Source organism: Lepidochelys olivacea, assembly GCF_965140295.1.
Source record: "Lepidochelys olivacea isolate rLepOli2 genome assembly, chromosome: 20".
In the NCBI taxonomy this organism is placed as follows: domain Eukaryota; kingdom Metazoa; phylum Chordata; order Testudines; family Cheloniidae; genus Lepidochelys; species Lepidochelys olivacea.
This window is the reverse complement of record NC_140430.1, coordinates 5,841,491-5,855,249: the sequence shown is the minus strand read 5'-3', so window position 1 is coordinate 5,855,249 and position 13,759 is coordinate 5,841,491. Positions and strand designations below refer to the sequence as shown.

The following is a 13,759-nucleotide window of genomic DNA, read 5'->3' as shown; positions in this document are numbered from 1 at the left end:
GGTCCCGCACCTGTTCCCAGTGGCGAGACATCATTACCTACAGCCACATTTTTACCCTGTAATTCTCATGGAGATCTAGACACCCTAATGTGCTTTCCACATTGCTATGCTATATATACACTCATATTCGCCACAACATCGCCACCTGTCCAGGTTTTCCCGGGATCTTCCCTACTTTGAGGTAGCTGGGAAATCCATAGGGGCACTCAATGCACGCTGCCAGCTGTCCAGTTTTATGGGCTCCGGACCATCCCAGAGCTCCTGGGGTTTTGGACCTCGAAGGTGACAAGCCTCATGGAATGTCCCCTTCAGACTAGACCCTAGAGGCAGGGCATCTACCTATCAATTTGGGGTCTGGATTCCGAGCAGAACCAAACCTTTCCCAAAGTTCCGGGGGGGCTCAGTTTTCAGCCAGCTCTACTGCCTAAATATTGTGCTGTTGTTGTTGGGGGGGGGGGGAGGTTTAACCCAGAAAAGTGGTTTTTCCTGCAAAATAAACATTTGCAGGGGGAAATCTCCCTTTTCATTGAATTTTTTCATGCTTTCTTTGAAAATGTTGGTTTGCAGAAAGCAGAAATCAAAAATTCAGGGGGTATTTTTTTCCATTTGGTTTGGGTGGGTTAAACTACAAAAACCCAGAAACAAATTGCATCACAGCCCATGGGAGATGTGCCACCAGCAGAGAATAGGAGGGAACAAGTGCCACCAAGGCCCATACAATGGCAGGGAATGATTAAGTGAGATATGCTCAGATAATCCCAAAAAGTGACCCGCACTTCATGCTGCAGAGGAAGGAGAAAAAACCACCAAGATCACTGGCAATCCGACCTGGGGAAGATTCCCTCCCGACCCCACATATGGACATCAGTTAGACCCTGAGCATGAACCAGCCAGCCACACACCTGAGAGAGAGAATGCTTGGTGCCACCTCAGAGCATTCATCAACCTACCATGTGTCCCGTTCCAGCCATGGCCAGTCCTAATGCTTCAGAGGAGGGAGGCTGAAAAACCCCAGCAATACATATGGCTTTGTTGTGTGACAGCAGAAACTCTGGAGTCATAACCCTGCCTTTGCCACGGATTCACTTTGTGGCCTTGGGCAAAGGGCTTAATTCCTCTGTGCCTCAGTTTTTCCTGAGGAAGTCTGTAAAATGGGGCTGATGAATCTGGGACCTGGCTCATAGGGTTTTAATTATCCGATGCTCACAGTGTCCATGGTTTGCTGCTACAATAAACCATGTGAAACACTGCAATAAAAAGGATATTGTAACAACACTTACAAACCCGACATGTTTCCCCTACTGATCTCTTGATACGCAACAAATTCCAGGTAACATTCAGCTCTGGCATTTCTCCCAGGGTTTTGGCTTGTCTTTGAGCAGCCAAGCTAGCCCGGACCTGGAAAGGCCCTGTCAAAAATCTGCAGGCTGAAACCAACAGAAGACATCTGGCTAAATGCAGGTTTTAAACATCAATAGGCCATTTTGTCCTGCGGCTCTGATGTCCGTAATCAACGCTCTGCCGCCGTTAGCCAGGGAGGGATGTCCTGTCACAGCGGCATCATGAATGAGACAGACTTTTCTGCCCGGGCTGATATTTTAGTTCACGAGCCAGATTTGCAAGAGCACTCAACCCCCAGCCAGCCGTTCTCCACTGGGGGCCGGGGGGGAATTTCTCAAGAGGAGAGGCTGGGTGCTAAATGCTTTTGAAAAATCTGGCTGCTTCACTACTTAAGAGCCTAAATGGAAACTGAGCTCTTTGGAAAAGCTGGAGCTAAACTGTGTAAAAATATGGTGGGTTAGTTAGAGGACGGGGAGAGGGGACCAAAATAGGGAAGCGTTGGAAAAAACCCAACGTTTTTTCCCCCCACACACACTAATCAATTGTTAAACTCCAGGATCTGGATCCAATTCTGACCTCACTTACACCTCTGCTAACCTGGAGTCACTCAACTAAAGCCTAAGGGGATGATCCCCGATTTAAACTCGTGTAAATGAGATCAGAATCCAGAGCTCTACTTCGAAACCCAAGGTCCTGATTCTGATCTCAGATTCAGTTACTCCATGGGCATCACTGGAGTGAAAATGGTTCAAAACCAGCATGAGGTTGGAATCTAGCCTGACCGGCGGGCCAGACAATAAACTGGCATAATTCAACATAGCTCCATTGACTTGAAGGGAGCTACCATCATTTACACCAACCCAGGATCTGGTTTCAGTTACCACCGTAGGATCTAGAGTAGCTCGGCCACGTTCAATGAGCTAAATAACTTCCTTTACCCATGAACTCTCTGAATACCTTCATAATTATACTTTGCATTAACACACACTAGCGTCTTACCTCGGAGTGCTTTATAGAAAGCAATTCTCACAGCCATCCTCTGAGCAGGTAACTTACGATCAGTGGCGAAACCAAGGCAAGGGAGGTGAAGTGACTTGTCTAAAGTAATTAGTGGGAGAACTAGGACGGGAACTACTAGACCACAGTGATGCTGTTACACCTTCGGTAATGAGGTGCATAATAGTTAGGAGCCTCTAGGCTTTAGCAACCAATACAAAAGATGCAAAGGAATTGGATCATTGTTCCTATATTCTCTCTCTCACACACACGGACACACACAGAATCCAAGGCAGTCTCCTTTGCCTTCTTACATTTAGGCCTTCCTCAGTAACTGCATGTTCTCACTCCCCCCAAAATTCACCCCTAGGATCAGCTGGGGAAGGGACTTTCATAGAATCATAGAATCATAGAATATCAGGGTTGGAAGGGACCTCAGGAGGTCATCTAGTCCAACCCCCTGCTCAAAAGCAGGACCAATCCCCAATTAAATCATCCCAGCCAGGGCTTTGTCAAGCCTGACCTTAAAAACTTCCAGGGAAGGAGATTCCACCACCTCCCTAGGCAACGCATTCCAGTGTTTCACCACCCTCCTAGTGAAAAAGTTTTTCCTAATATCCAACCTACACCTCCCCCACTGCAGCTTGAGACCATTACTCCTTGTCCTGTCCTCTTCTACCACTGAGAATAGTTTAGAACCATCCTCTCTGGAACCACCTCTCAGGTAGTTGAAAGCAGCTATCAAATCCCCCCTCATTCTTCTCTTCTGCAGACTAAACAATCCCAGTTCCCTCAGCCTCTCCTCATAAGTCATGTGTTCCAGACCCCTAATCATTTTTGTTGCCCTTCGCTGGACTCTTTCCAATTTATCCACATCCTTCTTGTAGTGTGGGGCCCAAAACTGGACACAGTACTCCAGATGAGGCCTCACCAATGTCGAATAGAGGGGGAGTATTTCCTCTTCAGAGTAGCTGCTCGGATTTAGCCAATCCATGTCAGCAAAGAGCTGTGTGATACAGCCTGGCAACAGGAAGAAACTGATCAGAACATCCAGGCTAGAAAGTGAATGGGAAATGTTCTGTACCTGGACAGAAACTATCTTTGCCCTGGGGTGGTGAAGCTAGGCAGCACTCCCTGGCTTAAAGGGGTTTCCAGTTTTGTTGAATGGCTTTCCACACCCCACTATAAAAATTGTTCCAACGCCTCTGCCTTTGTCGGTTTCACATTTGGAGATAGGGGAGGCCCTCCAGGGGAAACGGAGTGACTGCTCCCATCTAAATCCCCTAGGATTGTGTGGCAATTTTAGACCCCGGAGCGAAGACGCCTCTGGTTACTTTCAGAGAGGGGAGGAAATACGACCGCTGAACAAGCTCGCCCTGCTGCATTATAACACAAAACACAAACACAATCTCCGGACTCAACTGAAACTCCTGAAAGGTTTCCACCAGCAAACCCTGCTTCTCTTTTTTTTTTTTTTGGACTTAAATAGCCTTTTTATTGTAATAGCAGCAGCTTCGCGGGTGCACTGAGTTCACCAGGGACAGGGTAGGGATGGAGCCAGGCCCAGGCCTCAGTCTTCATAGTGGCTGAACCGGGCGGGCTGGTGCCAGGTCTCCACCCCCTCCAGGAGGCACCAGATGTCACTGGAGGCTCCCAGCAGCAGCTGCCCCATTCCCTGCATCACAGCCGAGGCCACCCGCAGCACCTCCCTCAGCACCTTCTTGGGGCCCAGGCACTTGAAGTCGCAGCTCATGGAGTAGAGCCCGTTGAACGTGGCCTTCACGTGGAGGCTCCCGAAGAGGTCGCGGGGGCCCAGCTTGTAGACGTCGAAGGTGATGCGGGCGAGGTCCTGGCCCTGGAGCTGCCGCCCCTAGGCCCGGGCCCCTCCCCACGGGGGGGCTCCAGCTCTGCCCGGGGCCCAGCAGCATCAGGGCCGTGTCGGGGGGCAACGCCTGGAAAAAGGCCTCGCTGTCCCCTCCTCCTCCAGCACCAGCCCTACCAGCCCGCCACCAGCAGAGCCTCCACAGCCTTGGCCAGCAGCTCCTGCAGGGTCCCAGCCATCAGCTCCGTGCGGCCCCCACGCTGGAGGTCGCAGACACGGAAAGGGCGCTGGGGGGGGAGCCACGGGGGGCCCAGACCCGACGGGTCAGCTCCGAGCCGGCGCCGGACCACCGACTGCAGCAGGGAGGAGGGGGCCAGGGCGCTGACGTAGTCCATGGCGTCAGAGGGGTGCGGGTGGGGTCCTTGTCCTGGGGCGTCAGGGCATCTGTGTGGTGTTACGCTCCCCCGTTCACAACCAGATTTTTCCTTTTCAGCTTCATGTCCATGGTTCTGCCTTCACACACATGCTAACAAACACCGCTGGCCTCGCAAACTCAGCCATTCAAACATCAATGTGCTGCAAGGATTGTAGTGTGTCCAACATATAGTCATGAGACAGTCTCCAGTGAACAAGGGGTTAACTTCAGCGCATCTTCTCCCTCCCCCTACACGGGGGCTCAGGGGATGGGCTATAAGAATATCTACCTGGAAGCAGAGAAGACAGACTGCCTCTGGAAAGGGAAGTTTCCACTGGGGGCGGTCATTAGGTTCGGTTTCTCACCGTTAGGCTCTTTGGTTCCCCCCCCCCCAAAATATTGTCCTCTAAATCTCAGGAATAAATCTGGTCTGATCTTGATTCCACGGGCGTCGATCAGGAGCGACTCCCTCCAAGTCAACAGCTGTACACGGGAGGAAGCGTGATCGGAATCCAGACCTGGGGTTCTGCTCCTGAATCAATCCATCACCTCACACCCTTTTTAAAGGGGTTACGTAAGGGACCAACCCAAAATAGCCTTTACCATAGGCATGTGCTTCAAACCCCGAACACCTCTGAATGGCAAGGTGGGGGAAGGGGGTGGAAATATGAACCCTGCTCCGGATCCAAATTGCAAACCCAACCCCCCCCCCCCAGAGCGTAACCAGGCCCAGCCAACTCCCTAGGCGCCCAAGAACCCAAAAATGTAATCATTCAAGAGTCTTGCCGTTTTGCATCTTGAGCCCATGCCTATGTTAAAACAAACTGCAGCTAGAATCGGACGGAGGGAACAGACTGGACTGTACGCTCCATGTCCCCCGGTGGCCAGGTGGCCCCATGAATCAGGTGACAGAGGAGCTGCCCTCTTCTCCATCCACCCCAAGCACCAGGGCAGGATTGATTGCCCCCTGCAGCACATTCTCCAAAGCTCTGTCCAATCTAGTCTGAACAGCCCTGCACCAGCGCGCCACTTCAAAAGAAGTAGGTAAGTGTGACCTCTAGAGGGCACAGACATTATTGCAGGATGATGCTTCCCGCGAAGCACAGTTAAGTCCCCAGTGCAGCTTTCTCCGATATCATTTTCATTCCAGGTTTTATAAGCCAAGAATTTTAAAGCTTCCCTTTGGATGCTGTACTACACCGTCATGTCACGTCCTGGGTAATATTATCCCAGAAAGCAATGACCCCTCTGAGATATGCTACAAGTTTTATCGCCTTTTTGGCTGAAGTCATGAGATGCCAGAAGGGGGAGAATAGAAATCTACCTCTAATCTAAAAGCAAAACCTTGGTATTGGCTTGAAAAAGGCAAAAATCCAGCATTTGTTCTTGTTACTGTTTTGCACAAAGAGCCCCTGTCTGCAGTCGGTTTGAGGACAGGAAGGAATCAAAGGGTGTGCGTGTGAAAATGTGAAGAGACAAGCTTTGGGTGGGGCCTGCATAAGATATAATTTTCAACTGGAAAAACTCCAAGGCAAGCCAAATCTTGCTTTTCAAGGGACGGCCAAACCACACCCCTTTACCTGACAGCCAACAAACCGTATGGAGGAACGCATAGCCTGAAATGCATGAAAAAAAATAATCCAAATATAATAATAATACACAGACCACATAAAAATCAGTACCGTCCCCCCTCGATTTTGAAAGAAAACAGATGGATCAACTAGACGGACAATGCTTAGATATTTCTTTGCTGGAGAGGTGTCTGCTAGGTGGATCAAGGATCACAGGGATCAAGGGTGGAGAGAGAGAGAGAGGAAGATGGGTAGAAAAATCTTTCAGAGAGCAAAGTACAAAGCTCTGATATGGGCTACAGATGCACAGTGAAAAGCCAAAGAACAGAGAAGAAACCGGTTTGCGGGGCTACGCTCCAATTACTGATGAGCTCCAAAGAAACTCCAGCAAGACTGGACCCAGGTTTCTGATCTCTCTACCAGGGCCTGATCCAGTGGCCATCAAAGTCAACGGAGAGGTTCTCATTGACCTCCGTAGCCTTTGGACCAGTCCCTGCAAGATTATTCAGTCTGCAGCAAGGAGAGAGAGAGGGGGGACGCTGGGCTAAATTCTCCCCCAGTGAAATCAATGAGATTGCGCGGGCGGGACTCCTTAGAGGTTTTTAAGGCCTGGCTTGACAAAGCCCTGGCTGGGATGATGTAGTTGGTGTTGGTCCTGCTTTGAGCAGGGGGTTGGACTAGATGACCTTCCGAGGTCTATTCCAATCCTAATCTTCTATGATTCTATGACTGAGAGGAGAATTCGGCCACCTGTTAAGCGGTGAATAGCTAAAATGCGAAGGGTGCACAGTTGGAGGGGTGGGGGGACAGCAAGCCAGCCTCCCATGAGTGCAACAAGGGGGATAGACATTGCATGGGGCTGCGGCTAGATCCACGATGAGGAGCTGGACTATCGCACACCGCGGAGATTGCTTAAGGTCTGCATGGAAGACTCTTGACCCAGACAGCCACACGGCCTCCAATCCCGCCTCCTTTTGGGCAAGTCTGCTGGAGGAGACAGAAAAGGGGAAAACTTCTGGTAGTGACCATCCTGACCTGGGGAAGAGCACAGCTGGGTGCAAGGGCCGGTTGCTTCTGATAGTCGAATGGCAACAGCAACAAGCGACCCAACCCTCCGATGTGTTTGAGCTGGGTTAGACCTAACTCAGTGCTGGAAAGGGACCAGCTGGCCTAGACAAAGCAGCCTAATGGTTAGTGCACAAGCATGGGAATCAGGAAACCTGTGTTCTACAGTTTGGGCAAGTCACTTCATTGCTCTGCCTCAGTTTCCCCATTTACCGGTCGTCTCTGCCTCAGTTTCCCCATTTACCTATCCTCTCTCTCTCTAGCTCATTGGGCGGCAGGAACTGTGTCTCTTGACAGCCCACAGTGGAGGCCCCGACTTCGGTCAGGGATGGTTACACAGTGATGCTACGACTACCCTTTCCGCTGCGGCATTAGCAACAGAAGAGTGGGCAGTTTTTGTAGGCTATCCCAAGGCTAAAGAAGTTGACCGGGCGAAACAAGGAACGCCCTGGTCCCCGGGGGCTGCAGACAGCCCAGCTCCCAGGAAGCGACCTGGATTTCTTACACACTGTTTTGTTTACGGCTGGGCGCGTCTCCTCCTCATGGGCTGAGTGGGAGGCAGGGTGCTGGGTTCTCACCACACCCCGACGCCGCTCTCAGAACCGGGCATGATGCTTGGCAGCCGGCCCCGCCACTCCCTAGCGCAGCTGCTGACTGCCATCGAAAGAAAGCAATCGGAGCGGGAGGGGGACAGGTTGAGGGTTCTTTGGCTTTGGGGTACTTCCCCCCCTCTCCCTTCCAGCCACCCGCTCTTTGCTGCATTAGTGGAATTCCTGTAAACATTCCAAGCAAATCACTAACATGCAGGGCTAGGAACAAAAAGCTTGCCTGCAAGTGAGACCATCCATCTCAGTAGTGACACAGCCCTCATCCCTGCAGTGTCTGAGCACCTCACACCAGCTCTTCCCGAGATCAGTAGATCTCAATGGAGGTCAGGATCATTATCCCCATTTTTACAGATGGGGAAACAGAGGCACGGGAGGGGATGACCTGCCCATAGTCACCCAGCAGGCCAGTGGCAAAGCTGGGAACAGAACCCAGCTCTCCCGACTCCCAGGCCAGTCAGCCTCACAGCATCCCTGGGAGATAAGGCAGTATTAGCCCCCACATCTTACAGATGGAGAAACTGAGGCACAAGGTAGCTCAAGTGACTTGCCCAAGGTTAAGCACAGGATTGGAAAGCTGTGTCTGTAGACAGGAAGGAAGTCCCGACCTAGTGCAGAAAGTCACTCAGAGGACGGCAGCCAGACCAGGCCACTTTGCATATGAAAATTCCACCCTCCCAGAACAACAAGTTTTGTTTCTTTTGTAGGAAATCTTTGTTTTTCCTCCTCCTCCCACCCCAATCGCGCTGCCCCTTCCACCTTGCGTGGGGGTGAAATTCACCCTGCCACATGAACAGCGCCCCCATCAGGCCTAGGCACCACCTCTCCCTGCAGACAGAGCCGCAGCCAAGCCCTCCACACAGGGCTGAATTCTAACTTCGGGAAAAAGTGGAGCAGCAGCCTAAGGGGGAGACGGCCTATCTCCAGCCAGGCAGGCTCTGAAATCACTGGTAGAGGGAAGACCGAGCATGCACAGGGACAGGGCTGGGCCTTGAATCGCAGAGTCCTGTGACCCCCAGTCCCCTGCACTACCCACTAGGCCCCACTCCCTCCCAGACCTGGGAAGAGAACCCCGGACTGCTGACCCCCAGTCCCCTGCTCTATCCACAAGGCCCCACGCCCTCCCAGAGCTGGGCGAAGAACCCAGGAGTCCTGAGTGCCAGTCCCCTGCTCTGCCCACAAGGCCCCACGCCCTCCCAGAGCTGGGAGAAGAACCCAGGAGTCCTGAGTGCCAGTCCCCTGCTCTGCCCACTAGGCCCCACGCCCTCCCAGAGCTGGGAGAAGAACCCAGGAGTTCTGACTGCCTATACTCCGCAAGACAAGGCAACCAGCAGTCGAGCAAACCCCCTAAAGCTCAATCTGTGGCAGGGCATGGCAAAGCCCTTCACCCAGGTGCTAGCGGGCAGGGACGCCCCAGGCCTGGGGACTCAGACTGAAGCACATTGGGGGTACGTTGCTGGAGGAAGCCCCCCATGTGACAGAGCCAGGCCCAGTGCAAACACAGGTCAGCCAGGGCGCAGCATAGGCCTGGCGTGTGAAACACGTCTCCGACCGAGGAGCCACTTGGCACCAGCCGATTGGGTGATGGGGCATCAGCAAAGGACTCCGCCACTCCCCCGTGGATTAGCACCCAGCGCTGTCCTTGGCTAGCACGCCCTGCCCCAGCGGGCATTGTACGGAATCCCTCAATGACTCAGGAGACCTGGCCGCTTGCCACCGCTCTCCTCTCCCGGCCCGCCCAGCCGCGCCAGGACAAGCTGAGTCAGGAACTTCTGGCTTCTCTCAGACTCTGGGAGCCTCCCTCTGCTGTCCCCCCACCCACCCTCCCCGTGCAGCCAGAACAAACCGGCTCCATTGTACTGTGTCAGTGGGGAGCGAATGCGCTTTGCAAAGCCGTGCAAAAGACGAGCCCAAATGCCTGTGGGAGACGCCCAGAGGGATGGAGGAGCCCGAGGGGATTTGCTCTCGGAGTCGCAGCTGGGTCAAAAGCTGCTTGGGAGAGAAATTCGCAGCTACCCATGGTGCGTAGCACTGGCAAAAGGGGCGGTTTGCTCTGGGCCCCCTGTTTGAGAGGGACCCCGCACCAGCTAGCATGGCACGGGGATCTGGAGGGGCGGACGGGCCAAACCTGAGCGACACAGCAGCCCCGGGCACCAGGTCGCAAAGCTCGGGGAGAGCCAGGCTCAGCTCCGCACAACAAGAGCAGCCCCCGCAAGTGAGCCCGTCACACGTCAACCCAGTGGGCACCGGGTGGGGCACAGACTCAGTGAGCGAGGCCACGGGCCAGCGGCGATGGCTCCGCAGGGACCGGGAGTGGCACCTGGGACTCCCTGGTGCATGTCGTACATATGCATCCCATGTGGGGAAAGTGTGGGGAAAGCCCTGGAATGCTCAAGATACCCAAGAGGATCCACAAGCCAGCAGCTCCTGTTGTTCTCAATGGGAAGTGGCCAAGGTCTGGGGAGGGGGGCGGATCTCCATCGTTCCCCACCGGAGCTGCCAGCTTGCGAGTGTTTTTTGGATATCTGGCCACTTCCCCGAGCTACCCAGGGCTCAATTCCGAAGAGTGCCGAATGCTCTGGCCCCAATCCAGCAACGCACTTTAGCATGTGCTTTGCATCCGGCATGTGGGTCAGCCCTTCAGTGCCCCCAACACACGTTCTTAACGCTCTGCCAATCCGAGAGGTGGCGTCGTCAGCACTTGGCAAGATCAGCCCCTTGAATGGTAGCTGGGACCGGGGTATCGTAAGCAGCGAGTCCAAGAACTAGGGTTTCAACACACAGCCATGGTGGTTCTGAGGGTTCTTTTCTTCGCAGGGAAACCGCGGGTGTTTTGGTTGGGTTTGTTTCCATTTGAACTGGCTTCACATCCAAACAGAGGTTGCCATGTGCAAAAGCTGGCCAGCTGTCAAGAGTGAAAGGGACTAGAAATCAGAGTGAAACTGACTGACTGGCTCTCACTGTCCTAGCTGCCCCAAATGCCAAAAAGGAAACAGAGCAAATCAAGCCCTTTGCACAGTCCTGAACCAGACCTTCAGCCAGCGTAAATCGGCCTAGCCCTATAATCCAGTATTAGGTCTATTGCCTGAACTGCTCCATTTAGCTGCCTAAAAGAGCCACTCTCTGCCAATATTGCCAATCCCAAGCCTTCCAGAGCATGCGTCAGGCCTCAAAGCTTGACATTTGCTTTAAAATCATGGGGTTTTTATATGGTGTTCCATATTCTTTGGTTTAGGAGCCTTCAGGTTGTGTTTTTAAGCCACAACCACAAGGGTGGAAACTTTTTTTTTAGCTGACATTCTCATCTCACCTGACTCCAGGAGCTGGGGCTTTAAGGAAAGCTCCAAAGTGCACAAGACTCATGATGGAGTCATAAGAGTTGGCAACACTACAAATCAGGAGACCAATGGGAGATTTAGCAGGAGCAAGAGGCGATTGAGGCCTTGTGTTTGTGAGAACTCTGGACAGGGCAAAGCGGGGACTGCCAGTATAAACAAGGGGAACCCCCTGCTGCAAAGGAGAGGGAGACTGGAACAGCCAGCTGCTCTGCAGAAGACCCAGACCGATGAGAAGACCCCTAACAATGATGGGTTTGTGCAGCAGAAGCCAGTGCACCGTTACAGCGCAGGGAGAGCCAGATCTGAACTTGCCTCCTCACTGCAGTTCATTTAAAGTTGCTCCTGGCCTTGCTTTCCTCCTTTCTCTCTGCAACCCTGCAGCCCCCTACACTGAAGTTGTGTTCGCCAGCCCTGCAGGGCAGCGGCATGCCAACCTCTTATCTCTTGCAAGGCCTCCGCGCTGCACTCCCAGCACCACGCCTCTGACAAAGCCCTTTCCTTGTTCCAAAACCCATAATTGCTCTTATGCAGCCAGTGCATTCCCAGCCCTCTGCCCGGGCCTGTCCAGGCGGGGCCGCCCCGCCCGCAACCCAGCTGCCTGGAGCCCCGCCAGGAACCACAAGCCCAGCGTTTAGAAAGCTCAGCAAAAATAGCAGCTCCCAAGGCTTTCGTCAGTGCAACCAGGCTGGGGGGGTGGGGGGGGAGGAGGAGCCAGCTGTACTGCTGTGGGCTCCAGATCCCCCCAGCAAGGCAGGGAGATGCAGGGCGGAGAACTGGACCCTCCCCTGCCATTAACTGGCTTTTCAAATTGCAACTTTGGAAAAGGCCTTGATCCAAAGGGTCATCAGTGATCAGAATAAGGCCTCTGAGATGGGCCAAAGCCGGCTCATTTATCTGAAAACACACACACAAACACACACAAACCATGAGAGGCTCAGGTCCTAGGGGGATCAGAAGACAAACGACCCCAGCTTTGGATTTTTGCAATATCCAAACCCAGCCAACTCAATCGCTGCCATCTCAATTCAACCCCCCCAGCCCCAAGGTCTGGCCTTTCAGCATATCTAACGCCCCCTTTCATCTGCAGGGCGCCAAGTGGTTTGCAGAGCCTCATTCGTTAAAGCACACAAACTCTCTGAACCACAGGTAGGTACGGCGGCATGGCCGAGTGGCTCAGACCTAGGAGCCACAACCCAAGGGTTCTATTCCCAGCCCGGCCATGGAGCTGCTGCATCACTACCCTGCTCTGTGCCTCGGTTTCCCCAGATGTAAAAGAGGGGACAATGATACCAACCGATCTGCAGGCAGCATATTGAGAGCTATGCATTAAACTCACTAGGTGAGTGCTGAGAGCTACTCACACCTGGAGAAACTGAGGCAGAGAGAGAAGTGACTTGTCCAATGTCGGTGCCAGAACTAGAGAATCTGGGCATCTGGCCTTCTAGATCCCCCTTCTCCAGCCTCTAGACTCAGCGAGGGCATATGCAGTGGGTAGGAGCAGCATGTGCTTCTCTCTATACTCCCCAGCTCCAAGAGGGAGCTTTCCCAGCTATCCAGGAGAGCCAGAACTTGGAGGGGTCTGACCACACAAGTGGTCTGACCCTGGGGAAATAGCTGCCAAGCTCCTATCTCCTAGCATGAATTAGAAGCAAGACAAATACACACACACCCCTCTGCCTCGCTGCAGGATTTAATGGGAGGGCACCAGGATATTTAATCAACCCTTTAATTAAAATAAATTACAAGCTTCAGCCCAACGTGGGCGCTTGGGACAGGTACAGAACATTCAGCTCCAGCTTGCCAGAAGCTGGGGGATTTTCTCTGCTAGCCTGAAGACAGCTGCCTGGCCCCTGGTGCAGAGACAGGCTCCCCAGCAATTCAGTCTCCCTGCTTCATAGAATCATAGAATATCAGGGTAGGAAGGGACCTCAGGAGGTCATCTAGTCCAACCCCCTGCTCAAAGCAGGACCGATCCCCGACTCAATCATCCCAGCCAGGGCTTTGTCAAGCCTGACCTTAAAAACTTCTAGGGAAGGAGATTCCACCACCTCCCTAGGTAACGCATTCCAGTGTTTCACCACCCTCGTAGTAAAAAAGTTTTTCCTAATATCCAACCTAAATCTCCTCCACTGCAACTTGAGACCGTTACTCCTTGTTCTGTCAATCCCTTCGCTGCCACCCTAAACTCAGTAGCAGTCAGTCCCCCATTTAAACAAAGTTGAGGATCCCATCCAGGGTTTAAGGGGGAGATTGCATCATCCAGCAACTACAGCCAATGTTAGGGGTCCTGGGTGCTCCAAGATTGCAGACAAGCCGCTTCCCCGCTCTGTGCCTCAGTTTCCCCATTGTTAAATTGGAGGGGTACAGTGATCCTGCCCAACCAGGCATGGGGAGGATTAAGGAGTGAGGTCAAAAGTGGCTGCTAATTTCTTGAGACCTTTATAGAGGCCAGACTTTCAGTTCACGTCTAGCCCCCCCATAACCCCCATCTTAAGTCAGTGGGGTACCAAAAAAAAAAAACAGGCACCCGAAGAGTAGCACCCCTCAAAATGAATGTCCAGGGAAAAGATACGCTTTATTGCTTGCTGCCTTGGCAGCACAACTGA

General features: G+C 52.9%; 1 pseudogene across 1 annotated transcript; it reads right to left on the bottom strand.

The window, feature by feature from the left end:
• Positions 1–3,880: 3,880 nt before the first annotated feature.
• Positions 3,881–4,554, bottom strand: LOC311510800 (lipid transferase CIDEB pseudogene; annotated as a pseudogene). Its single transcript has one exon. The product of its transcript is annotated as a lipid transferase CIDEB pseudogene (transcript).
• Between the last annotated feature and the right edge of the window lie 9,205 nt (positions 4,555–13,759).